At 39.7% G+C, this 21,181-nt stretch overlaps 1 protein-coding gene across 1 annotated transcript in view; it reads right to left on the minus strand.

Moving 5' to 3' along the window:
• Positions 1-21,181, minus strand: part of LOC139542237 (zinc finger protein ZFP2-like) — a 50,330-nt gene that overhangs the window by 8,534 nt on the left and 20,615 nt on the right. The window lies entirely within an intron of this gene.

The following is a 21,181-nucleotide window of genomic DNA, read 5'->3' on the forward strand; positions in this document are numbered from 1 at the left end:
GTGAATGTTATCCAATGTGTTACTATGGGTTATAGCAGTATGGACTGTTGTTCCATGTTGTGAATGTTATCCAATGTGTTACTATGGTTACTGTTGTTCCATGTTGTGAATGTTATCCAATGTGTTACTATGGTTACTGTTGTTCCATGTTGTGAATGTTCTCCAATGTGTTACTATGGGTTATAGCAGTATGGACTGTTGTTCCATGTTGTGAATGTTAACCAATACGTTACTATGGTTACTGTTGTTCCATGTTGTGAATGTTATCCAATGTGTTACTCCTCCGCTCCTCCGCTCGCTCCACTGGCTTCCAGTTGAAGCTCGCATCCGCTACAAGACCATGGTGCTTGCCTACGGAGCTGTGAGGGGAACGGCACCTCAGTACCTTCAGGCTCTGATCAGGCCCTACACCCAAACAAGGGCACTGCGTTCATCCACCTCTGGCCTGCTCGCCTCCCTACCACTGAGGAAGTACAGTTCCCGCTCAGCCCAGTCAAAACTGTTCGCTGCTCTGGCACCCCAATGGTGGAACAAACTCCCTCACGACGCCAGGACAGCGGAGTCAAACACCACCTTCCGGAGACACCTGAAACCCCACCTCTTTAAGGAATACCTAGGATAGGATAAAGCAATCCTTCTGACCCCCCCCCCCCTTAAAAGATTTAGATGCACTATTGTAAAGTGGCTGTTCCACTGGATGTCATAAGGTGAATGCACCAATTTGTAAGTCGCTCTGGATAAGAGCGTCTGCTAAATGACTTAAATGTAAAATGTAAATGTTACTGTTGTTCCATGTTGTGAATGTTATCCAATGTGTTACTATGGTTACTGTTGTTCCATGTTGTGAATGTTCTCCAATGTGTTACTATGGGTTATAGCAGTATGGACTGTTGTTCCATGTTGTGAATGTTAACCAATACGTTACTATGGTTACTGTTGTTCCATGTTGTGAATGTTATCCAATGTGTTACTCCTCCGCTCCTCCGCTCGCTCCACTGGCTTCCAGTTGAAGCTCGCATCCGCTACAAGACCATGGTGCTTGCCTACGGAGCTGTGAGGGGAACGGCACCTCAGTACCTTCAGGCTCTGATCAGGCCCTACACCCAAACAAGGGCACTGCGTTCATCCACCTCTGGCCTGCTCGCCTCCCTACCACTGAGGAAGTACAGTTCCCGCTCAGCCCAGTCAAAACTGTTCGCTGCTCTGGCACCCCAATGGTGGAACAAACTCCCTCACGACGCCAGGACAGCGGAGTCAAACACCACCTTCCGGAGACACCTGAAACCCCACCTCTTTAAGGAATACCTAGGATAGGATAAAGCAATCCTTCTGACCCCCCCCCCCCTTAAAAGATTTAGATGCACTATTGTAAAGTGGCTGTTCCACTGGATGTCATAAGGTGAATGCACCAATTTGTAAGTCGCTCTGGATAAGAGCGTCTGCTAAATGACTTAAATGTAAAATGTAAATGTTACTGTTGTTCCATGTTGTGAATGTTATCCAATGTGTTACTATGGTTACTGTTGTTCCATGTTGTGAATGTTATCCAATGTGTTACTATGGGTTATAGCAGTATGGATAAATATTTTTTGTTGATACTTCCATGGGTCTTACAGTTCAAAATCAAATAGCAAACTGATCCTTGGTATAACCTTCTCAAAACAGTACAATACAGGGGAAGCCCTTCATGTTGTTTAAACCTTCTTAAAACAATTCCATATAGCTTAGAAGAACCTCCCCCTCAGACAGGGCTTAGACTGTAATGGGTTAAAACTATCTGAGACTTACATTACTCTGAGACTAGTTATCCTGGGATCTTACATTACTCTGAGACGAGTTATCCTGGGATCTTACATTACTCTGAGACGAGTTATCCTGGGATCTTACATTACTCTGAGACTAGTTATCCTGGGATCGTACATTACTCTGAGACTAGTTATTCTGGGATCGTACATCTTACATTACTCTGAGACTAGTTATCATGGGGAATAGTTTTAATACATTTGCAAAAAATCTAAACCTGTTTTTGCTTATGGGGTATTGTGATGGCATTATGGGGTATTGTAATGGCATTATGGGGTATTGTGATGGCATTATGGGGTATTGTGATGGCATTATGGGGTATTGTGATAGCATTATGGGGTATTGTAATAGCATTATGGGGTATTGTAATAGCATTATGGGGTATTGTAATAGCATTATGGGGTATTGTGATAGCATTATGGGGTATTGTAATAGCATTATGGGGTATTGTGATAGCATTATGGAGTATTGTAATAGCATTATGGAGTATTGTGGTAGCATTATGGGGTATTGTGGTAGCATTATGGGGTATTGTGATAGCATTATGGGGTATTGTGATAGCATTATGGGGTATTGTGATAGCATTATGGGGTATTGTGATAGCATTATGGGGTATTGTGATAGCATTATGGGGTATTGTGATAGCATTATGGGGTATTGTGATAGCATTATGGGGTATTGTGATAGCATTATGGGGTATTGTGATAGCATTATGGGGTATTGTGATAGCATTATGGGGGATTGTGATAGCATTATGGGGTATTGTAATAGCATTATGGGGTATTGTAATAGCATTATGGGGTATTGTGATAGCATTATGGGGTATTGTGATAGCATTATGGGGTATTGTGATAGCATTATGGGGTATTGTGATAGCATTATGGGGTATTGTGATAGCATTATGGGGTATTGTGATAGCATTATGGGGTATTGTGATAGCATTATGGGGTATTGTGATGGCATTATGGGGTATTGTGATGGCATTATGGGGTATTGTGATGGCATTATGGGGTATTGTGATGGCATTATGGGGTATTGTGATAGCATTATGGGGTATTGTGATAGCATTATGGGGTATTGTGATAGCATTATGGGGTATTGTAATAGCATTATGGGGTATTGTGATAGCATTATGGGGTATTGTGATAGCATTATGGGGTATTGTAATATATGGGGTATTGTAATAACATTATGGGGTATTGTGATAGCATTATGGGGTATTGTGTGCAGATTGATGAGGATTTACAATGCTCTTTATTCAGCACCACGGATAGCGGCCTTAAAAGATTAAACACCCAAATCCACCAATGTATGTCCCCAAATGTCCATCCAATGTACATCTACATGATGTATTGTTACACCACGTAGGAGCAGTATAGACCTAGTCTGTTCATTATATACATCTACATGATGTATTGTTACACCATGTAGGAGCAGTATAGACCTAGTCTGTTCATTATATACATCTATATGATGTATTGTTACACCGTGTAGGAGCAGTATAGACCTACAGTAGCTAGCTACTTATTTAGATTTAGTTTGACTTAATGAAACTGCCTTAAAATTGCTGTAGTAAACATTTTTTATTCGCACTAATCGATCAACACATTCCCGTCTTTGTATGTCTCAATATAATAGTATTATTTAATTAAATCCATTTACAATTTTCATTGTCTGAAAATAAAATATGATCCTCAACTGCGTTTCCCCTCCAGTCAGCAGACGGCGATGTGCGTCTTTCAGGCGATGCTGCCAGCGTGACGTATAATCTAGTGGACGGTTCTTCATAAACAGCTCGTCAACCACCTCGGTAGCTTGCTAGCCAACATAGCCGAAAGATTCAAGCTATTTAGACGCTTTCGGTGTATATTAGCTACTGTGTTTTCGACACACTTAGGTCGTATCTACTTGTTAACCTATTTAATTTAATATTACGTAAGTTTTTATTAGTCAGCTATAGTAGCTTGCTGGTTAAGTTAGCACTAGCCTAGTCGCTAATGATAGCTAGCTAGCTAACATCCCCGAACATGAGCTCACTAAACATCCCCCCTCCTGTTAAAGAAGACGAGGTCTGCTGGACGGAGAAAGAAGCTCTGGGGCTGAACATTGTCGTGAAAGAGGAGGAGGAAGAAGAGGATGGCACAGTTAAAAAAGAAGTAGAGAGTGAGGCTGTTACAGTGAAAGAAGAGGAAGACGCGTTCAGAGTGAAAGAGGAGGAAGATGTTACAGTGAAAGAAGAGGAGGAAGAGAAAGAGGGGAATGCAGTTTTTGGAGTGAAGAAGGAAGGGGAGATTACTGTCACATTGAAAGATGAAGAGGAGGAGATAGGAGATATGATTAACACCAGTAAGTACCACCTTAAATGTGTTTTAACTTAGGATATTCGGAGTTGGCTCGTCAATACCTCTTCAACTGAGGGCCCAGGATGATGACTGATATGTCTAGAATCAGACGACGTAGAGAACAAGCTACCCCTTGTTTTCTCCGTTCCGTTTCCAAAAAGTGACTTAACATATATATTTGAGAAGGGTCTATCTGCTGACCGCAGACTGGGGGGCACTGCATGTAGTGATTTTCATGTAGTGATGTTTTACTACACACCGTGCCCCCCAATAGTGCCATGTGAGAGTTGGGTTGGCTACAACAAAGATTATGGATATACTGACAAGATGTCTCTGCCCTAACAAGGCGAGTTGTTGTCCACAAAGCTTCACTGCGGGTTGTCTAGCTCCCGCCTATCCTTTCTTTGGATTGGTGGATTCCTCTTATTATTGTAATCCATTGTTTATATTCTATGAGGGTTGTTGTCTTCAACCGCCTGTATTCAATGGAGAGAGATGCTAAGCTACTAGCATGAATATGCATAGCGATCTGGAGACAACTCCTATAGTGTTTTTATTAAAGTTGTCCGTATGTCACGTGTCCACATAACAACTTAAGCATTACCAGACTGTAACCTACTGGCATGACCTAGAGAGATACAACCTACTGTAACCTACTGGCATGACCTAGAGAGACACAACCTACTGTAGCCTACTGGCATGACCTAGAGAGTTACAACCTACTGTAGCCTACTGGCATGACCTAGAGAGTTACAACCTACTGTAGCCTACTGGCATGACCTAGAGAGATACAACCTACTGTAACCTACTGGCATGACCTAGAGAGATACAACCTACTGTAGCCTACTGGCATGACCTAGAGAGATACAACCTACTGTAACCTACTGGCATGACCTAGAGAGTTACAACCTACTGTAACCCACTGGCTTGAGCTAGAGAGATAAAGTTGTTCAATTCCTGGATTTTAAATGAATATTTTCCAGTAATAATGATAATTTGTGTCTTCCTATCCACATGTGGGATCCCTCTCCTTTGTCGTCCTCTCTACACCAATAACAGACAACTACTGTGGGACTCCCGATCACGGCCGGATGTGATACAGCCTGGATTCGAACCAGGGACTGTAGTGACACCTCTTGCACTGAGATGCAGTGGCTTAGACCGCTGCGTCCGTGTGTGTGTTAACTATTAGAATGCTGTACTAGAATGCTTAAAAGGCCTCTAAAATTTTAAATACCGGTTATCGGTATCGTTTTTTGGGGCAAGGAAAATATTAGATATCGGTATTGGCCAAAAATGTAATATCGGTGCATCCCTTTATTCTAAAATGTTTCACAATACCCCATAATGACATCACAATACCCCATAATGCCAAAGCAAAAACAGGTTTAGGTTTTTTGCAAATGTATTGAAACTATTCCCCAGGATAACTAGTCTCAGAGTAATGTAAGAACCCAGGATAACTAGTCTCAGAGTAATGTAAGATCCCAGGATAACTAGTCTCAGAGTAATGTAAGATGCTTGGAAAAAGAAGCTGAAAAGAATAACAGAACGGCACCATTAGAACTAAAATGTGTCGCCTGGATGTCAGACCCCCAACCCTCCAAACTAAATAAATAATATAATGTGTCGCCTGGATGTCAGACCCCCAACCCTCCAAACTGTAAATAAATAATAAAATGTGTCTCCTGGATGTCAGACCCCCAACCCTCCAAACTGTAAATAAATAATAAAATGTGTATCCTGGATGTCAGACCCCCAACCCTCCAAACTGTAAATAAATAATAAAATGTGTATCCTGGATGTCAGACCCCCAACCCTCCAAACTGTAAATAAATAATAAAATGTGTATCCTGGATGTCAGACCCCCAACCCTCCAAACTGTAAATAAATAATAAAATGTGTATCCTGGATGTCAGACCCCCAACCCTCCAAACTGTAAATAAATAATAAAATGTGTCGCCTGGATGTCAGACCCCCAACCCTCCAAACTGTAAATAAATAATAAAATGTGTCTCCTGGATGTCAGACCCCCAACCCTCCAAACTGTAAATAAATAATAAAATGTGTCTCCTGGATGTCAGACCCCCAACCCTCCAAACTGTAAATAAATAAATAAAATGTGTCTCCTTGGCAACAGTAGAACCTCAGCACGTTTACTGTATATGTCGAGACAAAGGAATGATGTAAACAAATAATCCAAAATATTTTTGTCAATGAGACAGTATATAAACAAAGGAATGACCGAACCCCCTTTGGTGACTGAATGCTTGTAAGGAAAACTAGATGATCAAAACATTAGATCACATCAAATAAGCCTGAGTGGTTTCACCTCCTCCCAGACTATACTGGATACTACAGTTATAACTATAGATAGTTATACAGGATACTACAGTTATACAGGATACTACAGTTATACAGGATACTACAGTTATAACTATACATAGTTATACAGGATACTACAGTTATAACTATACACAGTTATACAGGATACTACAGTTATACAGGATACTACAGTTATACAGGATACTACAGTTATACAGGATACTACAGTTATAACTATACATAGTTATTCCAAAGGTGGGCTACTTACTATCCACTGTTTGCAAGCCACCGTTGCTGATCTATTTTATTTATTTTATTTATTTATTTCACCTTTATTTAACCAGGTAGGCAAGTTGAGAACAAGTTCTCATTTACAACTGTGACCTGGCCAAGATAAAGCAAAGCAGTTCAACCCATACAACACACAGAGTTACTCATGGAGTGTAACAAACATACAGTCAATAATACAGTAGAAAAATAAGTCTATATACAATGTGAGCAAATGAGGTGAGATAAGGGAGGTAAAGGCAAAAAAAGGCCATGGTGGCGAAGTAAATACAATATACCAAGTCAAACACTGGAATGGTAGATTTGCAGTGGAATAATGTGCAAAGTAGAAATAGAAATAATGGGGTGCAAAGGAGCAAAATAAATAAATACAGAAGGGGAAGAGGTAGTTGTTTGGGCTAAATTATAGATGGGCTATGTACAGGTGCAGTAATCTGTGAGCTGCTCTGACAGCTGGTGCTTAAAGCTAGTGAGGGAGATAAGTGTTTCCAGTTTCAGAGATTTTTGTAGTTCGTTCCAGTCATTGACAGCAGAGAACTGGAAGGAGAGGCGGCCAAAGGAGGAATTGGTTTTGGGGGTGACCAGAGAGATATACCTGCTGGTGGTATCCAATCCACCTACCAATGCCATTCAACTCTCCTTCCGTGGCCTCCAACTGCTCTTAAACGCAAGTAAAACTAAATGCATGCTATTCAACCGATCACTGCCTGCACCTGCTCGCCCGTCCAGCATCACTACTCTGGACGGCTCTGACTTAGAATACGTGGACAACTACAAATAACTAGGTGTCTGGTTAGACTGTAAATTCTCCTTCCAGACTCACATTAAGCATCTCCCATCCAAAACTAAATCTAGAATCGGCTTCCTATTTCGCAACAAAGCATCCTTCACTTTTGCTGCCAAACATACCCTCGTAAAACTGACCATCCTACCGATCCTCGACTTTGGTGATGTCACCTATAAAATAGCCTCCAACACTCTACTCAGTAAACTGGATGCAGTCTATCACAGTGCCATCCGTTTTGTCACTAAAGCCCCATATACCACTGCTCTCGTCGGCTGGCCCTCGCTACATATTCATCGCCAAACCAACTGGCTCCAGGTCATCTATAAGTCTTTGCTAGGCTGCCTTAACTCAGATCACTGGTCACCATAGCAACACACACCCATAGCACGCGCTCCAGGAAGTATATAGTATACACGGTCCCGTGTGGCTCAGTTGGTAGAGCATGGCGCTTGCAACGCCAGGGTTGTGGGTTCATTCCCCACGGGGGGACCAGGATGAATATGTATGAACGTTCCAATTTGTAAGTCGCTCTGGATAAGAGCGTCTGCTAAATGACTTAAATGTAAATGTATATCTCACTGGTCATCCCCAAAGCCAAAAACCTACTTTGGCCGCCTTTCCTTCCAGTTCTCTGCTGCCAATGACTGGAACGAAACGCAAAAATCGCTGAAGTTGGAGACTTATATCTCCCTCACTAACTTTAAGCATCAGCTATCTGAGCAGCTTACCGATCGCTGCAGCTGTACACAGCCCATCTGTAAATAGCCCATCTAACTACCTACCTCATCCCCATGTTTTGATTTACTTTTTTTGCTCTTTTGCACACCAGTAATTCTACTTGCACATCATCATCTGCACATCTATCACTCCAGTGTTAATTTGTTAAATTGTAATTACTTCGCTACTATGGCCTATTTATTGCCTTATTGCCTTTATTGCCTCTGTACTCCATTTGCACACACTGTATATAGATGTTTCTATTGTGTTATTGACTGTACGTTTGTTTATCCCACGTGTAACTCTGTTGTTTTTGTCGCACTGCTTTGCTTTATCTTGGCAGGTCGCAGTTGTGAATGAGAACTTGCAGTTTGCTCACCATTTTTGCTCCAGTGGTTTCCTCATTAGCAGGGAGGTGTTTCTGCAATCAAATTGTGTGCGCATCGCCCTCGTGCCGCAATTTTATTAAACACAGAAAGGGGCCTATATTGGAGACCAATCACCAGTTGTCTGGCTCACTGCTTACAGTTTCAACAACATGAATAACTTATTTCAAGATTACAGTCATCGATGTTACTACTAAAATATGACTATTCTTCTCTCATTTTAAGACAATTGTCAAATAATTTTAACATTCATTACAGACGTCAATTGTTGTACAACATCATGGCTACGCTGTTGGCATCACCTTTTACATTGGATCTGTAACCATCTGTCTGACTTTGTTGTTCACACAGGAGAGATACGGAACTATCGTGGATCCTCTGGGGAGCCTCAAAAACCTCATGATGCTGACGAGACAGAGAAGAGATCCAGATCAGAACTCCTCAAGAAACATCTGCAGAGACCCACAGGGAAGAAATCTCACCGCTGCTCTGACTGTGGGAAGAGATTCACCTCATCAAGCATTAAAATTCACCAGAGAACACACACAGGAGAGAAACCTTATAGCTGTGATCAATGTGGGAAGAGTTTTGGTCAATCTGGAGATCTGACAATGCATCAGAGAATACACACAGGAGAGAAACCTTTTAGCTGTGATCAATGTGGGAAGAGTTTTACAACTTCTGGCTATCTGACAGTGCACCAGAGAACACACACAGGAGAGAAACCATATAGCTGTGATCAATGTGGGAAGAGTTTTATTACATCTGGCCATCTGTCTCGACACCAGAGAATACACACAGGAGAGAAACCTTATAGCTGTAATCAATGTGGGAAGAGTTTTACTACTTCTGGCTATCTGACTTTACACCAGAGAGTACACACAGGAGAGAAACCTTATAGCTGTGGTCAATGTGGGAAGAGTTTTACTACTTCTGGCTATCTGACTTTACACCAGAGAATACACACAGGAGAGAAATCCTATAGCTGTGACCAGAGATTATCTGATTAAAGATCTCTGACTAAACATCAGAAAATACATGAAGCAGTTGTTTCATGATATCAATTAATTAATGTCACAATGTAGATTGTTGTAACATTGTAGTGGGAGTATTTTAATGATGTCACAATGTAGAACCCTAAATGTTTGTCCCCTGTTCTATTGATTTCAACATGATATGGATATTAGCCTCAGGGGGAAAATCCAGGCTCTGAATTGAAATAGTATTATTTATGAGATTTAGTAAGTACACATTATTCCCAGATTCCGTGTGGTTTTTGAGCTGCTAGTTTTAACAGGACGTGCAACCTCATCTCCCTCCTGTCGCACAAATGATTTTAGCATGATATCGATTAGTTATGACAAATAAGTGTTGCGTTCCTTTGTTTAGCGACCCCTACATTTAAATGCATTCCAACATCACGTACAACCTGATTTCCCCCCTAATTGATATCAGTGATTTATTGCTACTTGTCAAAACAACACTGTTTCTGGTGCTTGTGCAGTTTATAAGGAGCTTGTTTAAATAAATACAAGTAATATGATTATTGTGGCAGATGTTTGTGTAAATAGCACATGTTATGTTTAGGTTTTCAATTTATCCCAAACTGTTTCTGCATATTGGTTATTGATTTGGACATGTTAAAACTGTGTTTTGACATTGAGGCTATCCCACCGAGCAAAATGTAATTGAAAAGTCGTTGAAAATAATACTATGCAATCAAATATTTTTTTAAACATTTTTTATTATACCATGCCTTACCATTAAGTGAATTATTGACAATACATATTAACAAAGGGGTGTACATTTGGTTTTGGTAATTCATGTTTACAATTCATGTAACTTTTAGTAATCATAATTATTTATGCAATCAACTGACAATTTTCGGGTATAAATATATTGACATTGTTGCCCTTCTTTTAGAATAGCAGGGTTCATTCTCAGATGTGCCAACCCAAATGTACTAGAGCATGACATTGGGGACTGGGCCCCGATACAACAACATGCCTATCTAGTGAACCCTGAAAAGAGGGAGAAGCTCTGCAGTGAGGTGGAAAGTTACTACGGATATTGCAGGAGTTTCCTCTTGAAATCAGACATGTCCGTGGTAAGGACAACTTGGTTGCTGATTTTCTCAAAGGTGGGCAGTCAAAAAGATTTGTGTTTTGCGTTTAGCCAGTGAGTTGCCATGGATCACAATTTATTTTGACTGCACGGTTTTCCGTATTGGAGATGAGTTTTGTTTGGGCTCGTTCCAAGGGGACGAGAGTTCTAGAAGCTAGTGAGTTTTAGGAAGATGAGAGTTCTAGAAGCTAGTGAGTTTTAGGAAGACGAGAGTTCTAGAAGGGAAAAAATAATAGTTTAGGAATCTATAGAAAGAAAAAGGAGAAAAGATACGATATTATTATACGATTCTATATTATTATTTAGAAGGATGTGTTTTTTCTTGTTTTTAATTGTTGACTGCCAGTAGACACCATGTTTATATTGGTGAAGCATTGTAGTTGATTATAATGTGAAATGGAAGTTGTTTTCTGTTGGTGGTGCAAACTTGTCCAACAAAAAATATAGGATATATTTGTTGTCTTGAGGGGGTAGGTGTTACAGGCTTTGGTTTTTCCATTTATGTTTTGAGGTTGGATTTTAGCACGTCTAGCTCGTTAGCACGTATAGCTCGTTAGCACGTAGGTCGCCGATTGATGTCACCTCGTTAGTCAGTATGTGTTACACCTGTGCTGGCTTGTCCATCTCGTTAGTGGGAAGGTGTTTCACCTGAGCTGGTCCAGGTTCTATTTAAGAGTGTCTGACCCAGTGCTCCAGTTGTCTTGATAGATGTGGAGAGTCAACACCTTTAGTTGCTCCACCTTTTTGGTTTGCTTCCTGTCTTTAAGTTAGTTGTGGGTTTTTCTTTTGTTTGCCTCTTCTTGGGCAGATTTACCAGGGGCTTGAGGTGGTCTCCCACAGCTCTGCTGATGGAGTGGTAAACACCACCCCCAGCTCTACCAGGGGCTTGAGGTGGTCTCCCACAGCTCTGCTTATGTCATGTTCTGTGGCCTTGCCGTTCCATTTCTTGACTGCCCCTGCAACACAGAAAGAAACACATTTAGTCATATTATATAAAACACTCAAAGTAATGGATATGGAGCATCTATGGACTCAGTTACACCTGGCACCTAAATGTGACTTCTGTCATCTGATCACTCCAAGCTGCATTAGGTTCAGATCTACCAGGATGGGCCTTTGACATAGTCTGGATGCAGTCAGGCCACTGAATATGCATCAGCAATGTAAAGAGATGGGGTGAATTAGTAGGGAAAAGTACATTTTTACACAATTTACCTTCATAATAACAAAGAACAAATGTGTGTGCCTGAGGTGAAATTAACTTTCATACAGCCAAAACGGGTGCAAAATTACACCAATATCAGTGGACAATTTGCACTAATGTATATTAACATAGATAATGGAACATATTCCCTTTTGCTTACGTGATGAACCGCTAAGGGGACATAAATATTTACCATCTAAACCATGTGTGACCTCTCACCTCTCTGGCTGTAGAAGTGTTCTTCCTAACCAGTCCCTCAACAGCTCTCTGACTGAGCTCCACCCTCACTGGGTCTTCAGAGGAGAGGAAGGCTGAGGAGGGATGGAAGGATGAATGGATCAGTCAGTCAATAAAATGTAGAGCTGCTGTCTATGCTGTCTGACAAAATCACTATTTTAGTAGTTCATTAAAGTAAATAAGGCTTTATGACTGCTGAATACCAACTATCAATCACTTAGATCATGTATTTTCAGGTAGAGATACATCCTTGGGACGTCCCTAGCCCATTGAAGTTGACATTTAAAAGGGTTAAGGTTAGGGGTTAAGGTTAGGGGTTAGGGTAGGGATGTCCCAAGGATACCAGATAGCATTGACCATTGTGCATTATTCTGTCTCTTTTACATAGCAGGTGTAAAAGAAACACAGACAAGACAAGTAGGTACGCAGGTCATTATGGTCATTGTAGTAAAATAGCGCCTAATTATGCGTAACTGTATGTGGGGTTGTTAGAGAAGAAAGTGATTGTCAGCCCTAACAATCCATTCTAGCACCTCATCAGGCTCTGTAAAAGTCTTCATTGATGACGTGTTCCTTCTATTTCAGGGGACAGCAGAGGAACTTCATCGATTCCACTCCTTCATCAATACAAGTAGTGAACATCTGAAATTCACCCTCACCTTTGATGCGCATGAAACAAGTTACCGGATGGTTGGATGATACTGTTCTCGACAATCATCTTAAATACTTCAACTGAAAATACTATACTTAAAAACCTCCGTTGATAACACAGTGGAAAAATAATTTATTATCTAAACATTAAAGTGCTGGGAGACAAATAACATGGTGCAGTTTGAGATAAAATAAAATATTTTTCCCAATGCAAAGTTACACCTCACTGTTCTATTTTTTGGAGTTATTACATTAAACCAATCAGAATTTAGAAGAATGCCAAAGTCAGGTGTGAAGTAATATGGAGGACCAGCCTATTCCCTATGATGTAAACTACAACAGAAATAACTTCAAATGTAGAACTTCAAATTAAACCAATCATTTGCACTCATGACTTGAGTGATTAAAGTAAACCAACGTTTTGTAAATACATAACGCCATCTAACCAAATATCAAAGAATGTTAGCTATATGCAGCTATCTTTGCCAGCCAGCTAACGTTAGCTATATGCAGTTATCTTAACCAGCCAGCTAACATTAGCTATATGCAGTTATCTTAGTCAGCCCGCTAACATTAGCTATATGCCGTTATTTTAGCCAGCCAGCTTAGCCAGTTATCTTAGTCAGCCCGCTAACATTAGCTATATGCAGTTATCTTAGTCAGCCCGCTAACATTAGCTATATGCAGTTATCTTAGCCAGCCAGCTAACGTTAGCTACTTAGCCAAATAGCTATTAGCCTAACCAGCGTAGCCAGTCAGCCAACGTTAGCTATTTAGCCAACTAGCATTAGCCTAACCAGCGTAGCCAACTAGTACGGTTATGGTCAGCGAGACCAACTACCGGAGACCAATCAGAACCCAACTAACAGTAAGCCAACGTGGAAAAAGTTACAAAACTCCCGTAGTCTAATTCACAGAAAATGTTATGTTCTGTTAATTATTGATGTCCCCTTTCAGAATGGAGCATCCTTGGTCATGCGCAGTGTTGTTCTATGTTATTCTGGTACTAACGGATTCCAGTAAAATGTGAAGCTCCAGTACCATTTCTTGTATTCAGAGTCTTTCTTATTATATAAATAAGTAATAAGAGCTAAGACACTACAAAAATAAACAACAGTTACATTTTCACCTTCTAGGTCCTCAATCTAACCTTCCTGAGCAGCATTAACACGTCCAATTTGAATGAGATCTGCTGATTATTCCAGCAGTGGGGCGTATTCCTTGTTAAATGTAAGATTAAATAAATCAAATAACTGCGGTATATCCACTCCAGTCAGCAGATGGCGATGTGTTTTTCTTCAGGCCATGCTGCCAGTGTGACGTGTAATCTAGTGGATGGGACGCTTTTTCATCAACAACAGCGAGTCAGTCACTTCAGTAGCTTGCTAGGCGACATAGCCTAAACGTTCAAGCTTTTTAGACTATTTCAGTGCGTATTTGCCTATGTGTTTTAAACATACTTCCGTTTTATAGCTAGTTGCCACATTTATTTTCATATTTACATTGTTAGTCAGGCAGATGCCTTAAATTTGCCTAGCGCTAGCCTAGTCGCTAATGCTAACTAGCTAGCTAACATCCCCGACCATGAGTTCACTATTCTACTCTCCTCCTGCTAAAGAAGAGGTCTGCTGGACGGAGAAAGAGGGTCTGTGGCTGAACATTGTCGTGAAAGAGGAGAAGGAAGAAGAGGATGTTACAGTAAAACAAGAAGTAGAGGATGAGGCTGTTACCCTGAAAGAAGAAGAGAAAGACACGTTCAGAGTTAAAGAAGAGGAGGATGCCGATTTTGGAGTGAAGGAGGGAGAGGGGGAGATAACTGTCACATTGAAGGAGGAGAAGAAGGAAGAACAAGAACAGGAGGAGGAGACAGGCGATCTGATTAAGACCAGTAAGTACTGTCTTAAAAACAGGAGCACAAACTATTGATGAACTGATGCGTGGTTTTAAAGCAGCGTTCTACTGAATGTTTATGCTTGAATGTGTTATTATTTAATGTAGGAATTGATAACTACACTGTAAGATGTGTATACCACCTAAGAGCGGGTCACCAACAAAACCTTAACAATGGATTTACACGCAAAATCACAACTTTAATGTCACTCAGAATTGACAAACAAGATATAAATGACACGGGATGTGTGTTGCTATAGTAACCATGGGGAGTGATGTGTGTTGCTATAGTAACCCGTGGGGGGTGATGTGTGTTGCTATAGTAACCCGTGTGGGGAGTGGACACCCAGACAGTGGACATCTTTGAAAACAAAACCAGGAAGCTACTTCATCGTTACCCAGAAAGGATTTGATGTTGAGATTAAAAACGGCTGCATTGGCCCTTTAATGTAAGATACATACGGCTTCTTATGTGTTTTATTTATCCAACATAACTACCTTACCGTGAATGATTTATATTAAAATTGTCAACAAGAAACAATAATAATATTAACTACGACTACATACACCCTTCTAGCTAGCTGACCACCGATTTTCATTGTAATTCATGTAAATTAAGTTAGGTTGTAGTGAAGTTAGGTTGTAGTTAAGTTAGGTTTTAGTTAAGTTAGGTTGTAGTTAAGTTAGGTTGTAGTTAAGTTAGGTTGTAGTTAAGTTAGGTTTTAGTTAAGTTAGGTTGTAGTTAGGTTTTAGTTAAGTTAGGTTGTAGTTAAGTTGGGTTGTAGTCAAATTATGTTGTAGTGAAGTTAGGTTGTAGTGAAGTTAGGTTGTAGTGAAGTTAGGTTGTAGTTAAGTTAGGTTGTAGTCAAATTATGTTGTAGTTAAGTTAGGTTGTAGTTAGGTTGTAGTTAAGTTAGGTTGTAGTTAGGTTTTAGTCAAATTATGTTGTAGTTAAGTTAGGTTGTAGTTAAGTTAGGTTGTAGTTAAGTTAGGTTTTAGTTAAGTTAGGTTGTAGTTAAGTTAGGTTGTAGTTAAGTTAGGTTTTAGTTAAGTTAGGTTGTAGTTAAGTTAGGTTGTAGTTAAGTTAGGTTGTAGTTAAGTTAGGTTGTAGTGAAGTTAGGTTGTAGTGAAGTTAGGTTGTAGTGAAGTTAGTTGTAGTGAAGTTAGGTTGTAGTGAAGTTAGGTTGTAGTTAAGTTAGGTTGTAGTTAAGTTAGGTTGTAGTTAAGTTAGGTTGTAGTTAAGTTAGGTTGTAGTTAAGTTAGGTTGTAGTGAAGTTAGGTTGTAGTTAGGTTGTAGTTAAGTTAGGTTGTAGTTAAGTTAGGTTTTGAGAGTTTTCAAAAGAGTAATACGTACACATTTTGTGGGACATTCTGTATATTGTAAAATTCGACTGCGTGACACATTTCATTTCATATCCAACTTTTAACCTCTGAAATATAGTTAACGGGTTTGCTAATGTTGTTAGTTTAACGTAGTTGCTAAATGTTGATAGAACTGCTTAGTAACCAAAAAGGAAAGAAATTGTAAGTGTTAGATAATACATATCACGAAAACAGATGAATGTTGTCAAGCTATAGACAGATAATAGAGCTCAGCCTAAAACATGACATTATCTATTATTATAGAGCTCTGCTCAGCCTAAAACATGACATTATCTATTATTATAGAGCTCTGCTCAGCCTAAAACATGACATTATCTATTATTATAGAGCTCTGCTCAGCCTATAAACATGACATTATCTATTATTATAGAGCTCTGCTCAGCCTAAAACATTATTATCTATTATTATAGAGCTCTGCTCAGCCTATAACCATGACATTATCTATTATTATAGAGCTCTTATTATGACATCATGACATTCCCTGAGAGATTAGATTTCGAGCTCTACATCATTTGTTTTTAAATCTCACCGTCACCAAGTATATTTTTAATGATGTAATGTTGTGAAGACTGACCTCAGGTTATTGAGGGATCTAGTCTAGATTAAACCTCATAGGAAGACAATTTTATTTAATGCAGGCTTCATTCAGGTCTCTCTGTTTAACTAAATCATCTGTTTGTCTTTTGGCAGGAGAGAGACCAGACTCTGACAGCGTGAAGAGTTCCTCAGAGGAAACGGACCCAGAGACACCTAACCAACACCACTGCTCCCACTGTGGAAAGAGTTTTAGGTGGTTAGGGAGCCTGAAAATGCATGAGAGAATACATACAGGAGAAAAGCCATACCACTGTTCCCACTTTGGAAAGAATTTTACTCAGTTAGGGGCCCTGGTTGGGCATGAGAGAACACACACTGGAGAGAAGCCTTATTACTGTTCTCACTGTGGAAAGAGTTTTGGGTGGTTATGGGTCCTGAACAAGCATGAGAGAATACACACTGGAGAAAAGCCATATCACTGTTCTCACTGTGGAAACAGTTTTAGGTGGTTAGTGAGTCCGAAAACACATGAGAGAACACGCACAGGAGAAAAACCTTTCCAATGTTCCCAGTGTGAAAAGAGTTTTAGGTGGTCAGGGAGTCTGAAAAAGCATGAGAGAATACATACAGGAGAAAAGCCATACCACTGTTCTCACTGTGGAAAGAGTTTTATGTGGTTAGTGAGCCTGAAAACACATGAGAGAACACACACAGGAGAAAAACCTTTCCAATGTTCCCAGTGTGAAATGAGTTTTAGGTGGTCAGGGAGTCTGAAAAAGCATGAGAGAAAACACACAGGAGAAAAGCCTTTCCAACATACTAATACACAGGAGGAGACAACATACCACTGCTCTCATTGTGGAAAGACATTTTCCCAGTCAGAGGACCTGAAAACACACGAGAGAATAGAGAGGCTGTGTTCTGACTTGTGTTTCTGACTGAGAATTTGTCCACGGCCAGGATTCACAGGACCAGGGTGTCCGCTATGGACACCTGGAAGAAATCAGCAGCGGACATTTCTGAAGGTTTATCCAACAGACCTGTACATCCATGAATGGATCTCTATAATGTGTAACTATTTCTGAAGGTTTATCCAACAGACCTGTACATCCATGAATGGATCTCTATAATGTGTAACTATTTCTGAAGGTTTATCCAACAGACCTGTACATCCATGAATGGATCTCTATAATGTGTAACTATTTCTGGAGGTTTATCCAACAGACCTGTACATCCATGAATGGGTCTCTATAATGTGTAACTATTTCTGAAGGTTTATCCAACAGACCTGTACATCCATGAATGGATCTCTATAATGTGTAACTATTTCTGATGTATTCCGATGTATTGTTTAATAGATGTACTATGTTAGGTATATTTATCTGTGGTTTTATTTCAACAGATTTTACTGATGCTATTAGATTGTACTATGTTAGGTATATTTATCTGTGGTTTTATTTCAACTAATTTTACTGATGCTATTAGATTGTACTATGTTAGGTATATTTATCTGTGGTTTTATTTAAACTAATTTTACTGATGCTATTAGATTGTACTATGTTAGGTATATTTATCTGTGGTTTTATTTCAACAGATTTCACTGATGCTATTAGATTGTACTATGTTAGGTATATTTATCTGTGGTTTTATTTCAACAGATTTTACTGATGCTATTAGATTGCTGGGTGGGGGAGTTTTATTTATACAGAAACTTCAGAAAGTATTCACACCCCTTGACTGGTCCCACATGTTGTTGTGTTACATCCTGAATGTATAATGGATTCAATACCCCATAATGTCAAAGTGGAATTATGTTTTTGGAAATGTTTACAAATGTAATTAAAAGCCTAAATAAGTTCAGGAGTAAAGATGTTGCTTAACAAGTCACATAATAAGTTGCAGGGACTCACTCTGTGTGCAATAATAGTGTTTAACATGATGTCTGAATGACTACCTCATCTCTGTACCACACACATACAATTATCTGTAATGGCCCTCAGTCGAGCAGTGAATTTCAAACACAGATTCAACCACAAAGACCAGGTAGGTTGTCTAATGCCTCGCAAAGAAAGACACCTATTGGTGAATATCCCTTTGAGCATCATTGGTGAAGTTATTAATGACACTTTAGATGATGTATCAATACAACCAGTCACTACAAAGATGCAGGCGTCCTTCCTAACTCAGTTGCTGGAGAGGAAGGAAACCGCTCAGGGATTTCACCATGAAGCCAATGGTGACTTTAAAATAGTTACAATGTTTAATGGTTGTGATAGGAGAAAACTGAGGATGGATCAACAACATTGTAGTTACTCCACAATGCTAACCTCAATGACAGAGTGAAAAGAAAGAAGCCTGTACAGAAAAAAATATGCCAAAACATTGGTCCTGTTTGCAATGAGGCACTAAAGTAATAATGCAAAACAATGTGGCAAAGAAATTTACTTTTTATCCTGAATACAAAGTGTTATTTTTGGGGCAAATCCAACACATCACTGACTACCACTCTTCATATTTTCAAGCATGGTGGTGGCTGCATCATGTTATGGGTGTGCTTGTCATTGGCGTCACTACAGTCCCTGGTTCTAATCCAGGCTGTATCACAACCGGCTGTGATCGGGAGTCTCATAGGGCGGCGCCCAATTGGCCCAGCGTCGTCCGGGTTAGGGGAGGGTGGCAGGAACTAATGGGGCTCCATAATAAACCCCAGGAAGAGTAGCTGCTGCCTTGGCAGGAACTAATGGGGATCCTTAATAAACCCCAGGAAGAGTAGCTGCTGCCTTGGCAGGAACTAATGGGGATCCTTAATAAACCCCAGGAAGAGTAGCTGCTGCCTTGGCAGGAACTAATGGGGATCTGTAATAAACCTTATTTGTAAATGCTTATTAGCATCAAAGTAGATGACATGCAAGACTACAAATAATAATAATAATAAACTTCTTCCATTAAGTACGATGGAGGCCACTAAGACTACAAATCCCTGCAGCTCCACGGATTCAGACTACAAATAATAATAATAAACTTCTTCCATTAAGTATGATAGAGGCCACTAAGACTACAAATCCCTGCAGCCTCACGGATTCAGACTACACATAATAATAATAACAAACTTCTTCCATTAAGTATGATGGAGGCCACTGTGTTCTTGGGGACCTTCAATGCTGCAGAAATGTTTTGGTACCCTTCCCAAGATCTGGGCCTCGACACAATACTGCCTCAGAGCTCTACGGACAAATCCTTTGACCTCGTCGCTTGGTTACCTGTGGGACTTTATACAGACAGGTGTGTGCCTTTCCGAATCATGTCCAATCAATTGAATTTACCACAAGTGGACTCCAATCAAGTTGTAGAAACATCTCAAGGATGATCAATGGAATCAGGATGCATCTGAGCTCAATTTCGAATTTCATAGTAAAGGGTCTGAATACTTAAGTAAATAAATGTGCAAAAATGTCTAAAAACCTGTTTTTGGTTTGTCATTATGGGGTATTGTGATGTCATAATGGGAATTGTGATGTCATTATGGGGTATTGTGATGTCATTATGGGGTATTGTTTGTAGATTGATGAGGGAAAAAATCTTCCATTTTAGAATAAGGCTTTAATGTAACAAAATGTGGAGAAAGTGAAGGGGTCTGAATACTTAACGAATGCACTGTATACCCCTGGTAGAGTTTTCTACCGCTGGCAGAGTTTTCTTCCGTTGGCAGTTTTGTACACAGTCATGTGTCATGATACTTAGATGTATGTGTATTGGGTATATGTTGTGAAATTGTTAGATATTACTTGTTAGATATTACTGCACTGTCGGGGCTAGAAACACAAGCATTTCGCTACACCCACAATAACATCTGCTAAACAGGTCTATGTGACCAATAAAATGTTATTTGATTATTTGAAATAAAAGTATTTGTATTTGAAATAAACGTCCTATTTATCAAAGGTGTATTTGTATTTGAAATAAACGTCCTATTTATCAAAGGTGCTTTTGGCTGGGGTCAAAATGACTCCAAAGGATTTGAATTTGTTAAAAGTCAATTTGATACAGAAACACTAAACCATGATTTAGATTTATTAAGAACAAGTTGATTGACAAAGTCATGAAAAATTGGAACAATTGAATAAACCACATTTTGGCTATGATAAAAGATATGCCTCTGGGGTCAAAATTATCCATGTCAGAAGTATGGATCAATGCAAATATGTAGTGGGTGTAACGTTTGTTTTAAATTATCACTCATTAAACACGAATCAATCAACACATGCTTCTCTTTGAACGACTTTATATAATAATCAACTTTTATTAAATAAATGAAAAATAAACGCTTGGTTCTTCAACTGCTTTTCCCACTCCAGTCAGCAGAATGCGATGTGCGTCTTTTAGGTTCAGGCGATGCTGCCAGTGTGACGTATAATCTAGTGGACGGGACGCTTCTTCAACGACAACAGCTAGTCAGACACCTCGGTAGCTTTCTAGCAAACATAGCTACAATATTCAAGCTCTTTAC

The sequence above is a fragment of the Salvelinus alpinus genome, chromosome 2 (assembly GCF_045679555.1).
Source record: "Salvelinus alpinus chromosome 2, SLU_Salpinus.1, whole genome shotgun sequence".
Lineage (NCBI taxonomy): Eukaryota > Metazoa > Chordata > Actinopteri > Salmoniformes > Salmonidae > Salvelinus > Salvelinus alpinus.